Here is a 6,542-nt window from a genome sequence, read left to right as displayed (position 1 = left end):
TTATTTAGCGCTATACCAATCAGACTCCCAAAAAACTATTTTAATGACCTAGAAAAAATAACAACAAAGTTCATATGGAAAAACAAAAGGTCAAGAATTTCAAGGGAATTAATGAAAAAAAAATCAAATGATGGTGGCTTAGCTGTACCAGATCTAAAATTATATTATAGAGCAGCAGTTACCAAAACTATTTGGTATTGGCTAAGGAATAGATTAGTTGATCAGTGGAATAGATTAGGTTCAAGGGATAAAACAGTCAACAAATATAGCAACCTAGTCTTTGACAAACCCAAAGATCCCAGCTTTTGGGATAAGAACTTACTGTTTGATAAAAATTGCTGGGAAAATTGGAAACTAATATGGCAGAAACTAGGCATTGATCCATACTTAACGCCGTACACCAAGATAAGGTCAAAATGGGTTCATGACCTAGGCATAAAGAATGAAATTATTAATAAATTAGAGGAACACAGGATAGTTTACCTCTCAGACCTGTGGAAGGGGAAGGTCTTTATGACCAAAGCAGAACTAGAGTTCATTACTGATCACAAAATAGAAAATTTCGATTATCCAAACTGAAAAGTTTCTGTACAAACAAAACTAATGCAGACAAGATTAGAAGGGAAGCAATAAACTGGGAAAATATTTTTACAGTCAAAGGTTCTGATAAAGGCCTCGTTTCCAAAATATATAGAGAATTAACTCTAATTTATAAAAAAATCAAGCCATTCTCCAATTGAAAAATGGTCAAAGGATATGAACAGACAATTCTCAGATGAAGAAATTGAAACTATTTCTAGTCATATGAAAAGATCCTCCAAGTCATTATTAATCAGAGAAATGCAAATTAAGACAACTCTAAGATACCACTACACACCTGTCAGATTGGCTAAGATGACAGGAAAAAATAATGATGATTGTTGGAGGGGATGTGGGAAAACTGGGACATTGATGCATTGTTGATGGAGTTGTAAACGAATCCAACCATTCTGGAGAGTAGTTTGGAACTATGCTCAAAAAGTTATCAAACTGTGCATACTCTTTGATCCAGCAGTGTTACTACTGGGCTTATATCCCAGAGAATTACTTCCTAATCTTGTCTAGCTAAATCTTAGCTGGAAGAAAAGAAGACAGAGAGAGGGAAGCTGTAAGAGAGAAGGAAAAGAATTCTCATAGAGGGAATTAAGGTAAAGAAAGCTGGGTGTGTCTCCCTTATATATGGATAATTTAAAGAAAATGGGAAGAGGTGAAGAAGAATCTCAGTTATTGAGTCTATGAAAAGAATACAAGTAATACAGAAATGAATGGAGAAACACATTTTACTCACTATGAAAAGGAGGAGGAAGAGAAAGGGGAGGAACATTAAAGGGAAGATAAATTAAAGGAAGTATTAGTTTTGAATGGGACTGATTAGATCAAGTATTTCTCAGTATTGTCACATGATCCCTGTTCCCAGAACTTTGGTACCTTGAGAGGTCATTTATTCTCTGGAGGAATCACTTTGAATGTGGAGATGCAGGAAGTTGCAGGAAGCAACATGACTTGTGGGAGGCAGCCAGCATTAGTGATCAGTGGTCAAGGATTGTTACATCCTCTTAGTTCATCCAATGAGAAGACTCGAGTCTTTTGCTTTTAAACCCTTTTTGCTTTTTAAATCTGGACAAGCTGGAAGCAGGTCAGGTTCCAGGCCTACATGGCAGGAGTTGGGATGGTTCCCAGGTGTGTCTGGGCCTCTCCAGCAGGCATTAAATAAATGCTTTCTCTTTGTACCTGATGATGTGTGATTAGTTAATTGGATGGAAGGGGGTCTTGTACCTAACCTGTTCCACACAGTTTTTAGTAAAACAAATTCAAAGTATTAAAAGAATATATTACTTCTTTTTAAGGTGGCAAAATGAATTTCAGGAATTAACCCCAAATGGGAAAATGGATGAACTAATAAGGTCTAGAAATGGATTGGAGTATTACTGAATTGAACTCAGGTTAGCATAAAGAACAAGATTCCCAAGGAATAATAATTACAAAATGATAAAGACTATGGCGCAGAATGAGAAATATTTTCCGGGACATAGGCTGTAGAGGGCCATTATAGAATGGGTCTATAGAATGGGAGCTGTGATCTAGTCCAAGTGTTACTTGGGACATGTTATGGCAAAGCAATGCAAATTATTGGCTTGTCATGTCTCTAATAATCTTTAAAGAATATTTCATAAAATCAGGATAATCCTGATGGTGAATGCCTGCAACAGGAAGAAGGCATTTTAACTATACTATTTACCCTTTAACCATGAATTGACAAAAGACTTGAAGTAAATACTTTAGTATGATAATTTCTTCCACTTACTACTCTGTTTTGGCAAGTACTTTGTATTGATAACACATCACAACTATTTAGAATTCTGTTGAGGTTGGTGAGCATCACAACTAGGCTATTTGCAATTGTGTTGATAAGTATCTTGTAATTGATTGTTAAGGTGGATACTGAAATGTCCAAGTATGGATTGTGCATTACCCTGCAGGGATATGATATCACTTGAAGGTAGCTAGTCATGTTGTAACTCTAGCCTACAAGGTATGTTAAGCCTTAATTATTATAAATAATATAAAATATAAAGATTAATAAATGGAGATCGCAAAGCATACCTTCTGCCTGGCCTTGGGTATTCATTCACACTCCCAGTATTCACTGGAGCTGCACTCCAATAGATGGCACCTGAACAGACAGGGACCTTTAGATGTCCTGGAAGGAGAGAGAAACAATTAAGGTAAGAGGGGAAAGCAAATTACAGGAGAAGATAAAGTAGGGAAGAGGTAGTCACCAAGAGTAATTTATCACTAGAAGTAATTTGTCACAAGGCTGACATGAGGAATAATTTATATGTCAGATAAATCTATGAGGTATAGAATATAAGATATCAGATACAAGATATCAAATATAAATTATAAGATAAAAAATAAATATAAGATATAAAATATAAGAATTCATAAGATTGATCCTTGTCCAGCTGATATCAATATAGTACACATATAGGGCAAAATCAGTCAAGTAGTAGGGAAAAGAGTATTATCTGAAAGCATTGTCCCAAACTTTGACACATTTTAAACTGGTGTTCACTGGCAAGAACCACCTTAGAAGGAGGAGACGAAGGTGGCATTTTTGGAGGAATGCCTAGGGTGTGGAAAAGGTTTTAGAGAAAGGAGAAATTGACACCAGAAAATCCATACTAGAGAGAAACCTTATGCTTGTAACCAATGTGAGAAGACTTTTAGATACAGCTCCCAACTTGTTCAACTTAAAGAAAATTTTGGCCCCACATTGGGCGTCAAAATGTAATGTTCTCTCTAAAATGTAATATTCTCCATTGAGGTTTTCTTGGGGTCTCTGGAAGCAGCCTTCATTTCAGTTCAGTAATCACCACAAGTACAGCCGGATATTAAAGTCCAAATCCTTTATTGTCTCCTTCAAAGTTCTATCTCCTTCACTTGGGGTTTGGCTAGTTTTCTTAAAAGCCTATCTTTTCTTGGTTCTGAGAGCTTGAGCTCTCACCTGCCTTCTCTAGCTTCTGAATCTCCCTGAATGTCTCTGAATCTCTCTGAATTCCAAGGTTTGTGCTTCAGCCTCCAGCCACAACAAAGGTGGAAGATGGAATGAATCTGTCTCAGCCTCTGAGAGCTTCTAGTGCACTTGTCCCTTCTGGCCCTGACAACTTCTTGCTTATATGCTGTACACTGAGTACAAACCAATCATTATATCACTAGGAAACCATTATTTGTTGTAGGATTAAATCAATGCTAATATTACTTTTCCAATTCCATGTAAAGATGGTCTTCAATATTCCTTTGTATAAGATTTTGAGTTCCAATTTTATTTCTCTTTCTCTCCTTTATCTTTCCCTTTCCCATGCTATCAAGCAATCTGATATAGATTATAATTTGATAAATGGTCAAAGGATGTGAACACAGTTTTGCATTTACTTTTAATATATTTCCATATGTTTCATGTTGGAAAAAGAAAATCTGAACAAAAGGGGAAAACCACAGGAAAGGAAAAAGAAGTGAAAATAGTATGTTTTAATCCATGTTCAGTCTCAGTTTTTGTATAGGTTCCATGAACTGCTGAGAAGAAAGTGTACTCCTTTCTGTCTCCATTTAGCTTCCTCCAAAGATGTATCATATCTAACTTTTCTAGTATTCTATTTATCTCTTTAACTTCTTTCTTATTTATTTTGTGGTTTGATTTTTCTAATTCTGAGAGTGCAAGGTTGAGATCTCCCACTATTATAGATTTGCTGTCTATTTCTTTTTGCAACTCTCTTCGCTTGTCCTTTAGGAATTTGGATGCTACACCACTTGGTGCATATATGTTTAATATTGATATTGCTTCATCATCTATGCTACCCTTTAACAAGATATAGTGCCCTTCCTTATCTCTTTTAATTAGATCAATTTTTGCTTTTGCTTCATCTGAGATCAGGATGGCTACCCCTGCTCTTTTTGCTTCACCTAAAGCATAGTAGATTCTGCTCCAGCCTTTTATCTTTATTCTGGATAGATCAACCTGCTTCAAGGGTGTTTCCTGTAAACAACATATTGTAGGATTCTGGCTTTTAATCCAGTCTGCTATCCAGCTCCATTTTATTGGGGAGTGTACCCCATTCACATTTATGGTTAAAATGACTAATTCTGTATTTCCTGCCATCTTGTTAACCCCAGATAAGGTTTTTCTCTTCTCTTTCCCCCTTATCTCCCTCCCCAGTATTAAACTTTTGAGCAACACTTGCCTCATGAAGCCCTCCCTCTTTAGGATCCCTCCTCCCCCTTACAGTCCCTCCCCTTTTCTTAAACCTTTCCCTTACAATTTCTGTAATCCCTTTTAATTAGCCTATTCCTTCCCTTTTTGCTTTTCCCCTCCCACTTTTCAATGAGGTGGGAAAAATTTCTTTGTAAACTGAATATGTCTAATAATTTCTCTTTGATCCAATTCTGATGAGAGTAAGATTCACACTATGTTCATCCTCCTCCCTTCTTTTCCTCAGATATAATAGGTTTCCTTTGCCTCTTTGTGAGATGTAGTACCTCCACTTTTCCCTTTTTCTGGTACAATTTCCACCTCTAGAGCCTTTTTTATATTATAACAGTAAAACCCAATTATACATGTACTCTTTATGTATTAACAAAAATATGTATGTAACAAAAATACAATTCTCAAGAGTTCTTTTTTTCCCCTAGGCATTAATACCATATACCAAGATAAGATCAAAATGGGTTCCTGATTTAGGCATAAAGAATGAGATAGGTTATAAATAAATTAGAAGAACATAGGATAGTTTACCTCTCAGACCTGTGGAGGAGGAAGGAATTTGTGACCAAAGAAGAACTAGAAATCATTATTGATCACAAAATAGAAAATTTTGATTATATCAAGTTAAAAAGCTTTTGTACAAACAAAACTAATGCAGACAAGAGTTCAAGGTCCTGATAAAGGCCTCATTTCCAAAATATATAGAGAATTGACTCTAATTTATAAGAAATCAAACCATTCTCCCATTTTTTCCATATGTTGTATTTAACATATACTTTAACATATTTAACATGTATAGGATTACCTGCCATCTAGGGAAGGGGGTGGAGGGAAGGAAGGGAAAAGTTGGAACAGAAGTTTTTGTAAGGATCAATGCTGAAAAATTACCCTTGTCTTTGGCATATATTCTTGCTCTGACTCCATGTTCTTCCTCCTCTGCCACTGTTTGGCCAAAAGCTATTTCTCAAAGAGCTATTTGCTATAATTAAGCCATTAATGGGCCATTTTTCCTGCTTCCCCAAGATATATCAAGGCTAAGCAGTATTACAAAAGAAAATAAGCTTCTTAGTTTTGAGATTTTTCAGGCCAAATTTTTTCAGTTTTTTAAGAGACAGCCTAAGGGAGAATCCTTAGGAATGGAGCCAGAGGTGGATTGTCTCATGTGAAGATCATGTATTTTTAAATCAGCAGGAGTCAGGAATTCAGGTTAGGGGAAAATCGTCAGTCTTTATTCTCAGTGAAGAAGGATTGGAGGTGGAAGAGAATCAGCGATAGCAATGTGTGCAGCTGAGTCAAGAAGCTAGCTCGACCAGCAGCCACACAACCAGCAGCTCGGAGTCTCAAACCCAGGCCCAATCTCTCCCAGCTTCTCTTCCTGTCTCTCTCTCTGCCTCCACCCACCAAAATCGTCATTTCCTATACAACACATCAGGACTTGCAGGGAGAGTGGGCAGGGACCATTCTTTATCCAATCATGTATATTAATAGAGTATAGCCCAATTACCATTTAGCCTCACGTACTTGGGACCTCAGTGCATCAACTCAAACCTCAGCCCATTACAGTCTCAGTTTTGCCACAAGCCTTAGATTTTTCTAGTTCTATAGCAACCATCCTCTTCAGGCATCCCAGAGAGCATGGTAGGTGACAGATGTCCCCTGGTTAAGGGGACTCATGCTAAGAAATGTAGGAACTTCCAAATCTAGGCATCCTCAGATGAGAAAATCAGCTGAGTATGGATCT

Source organism: Sarcophilus harrisii, chromosome 1 (genome assembly GCF_902635505.1).
Source record: "Sarcophilus harrisii chromosome 1, mSarHar1.11, whole genome shotgun sequence".
NCBI lineage: Eukaryota > Metazoa > Chordata > Mammalia > Dasyuromorphia > Dasyuridae > Sarcophilus > Sarcophilus harrisii.
Note: the sequence above shows the minus strand (reverse complement) of the source record.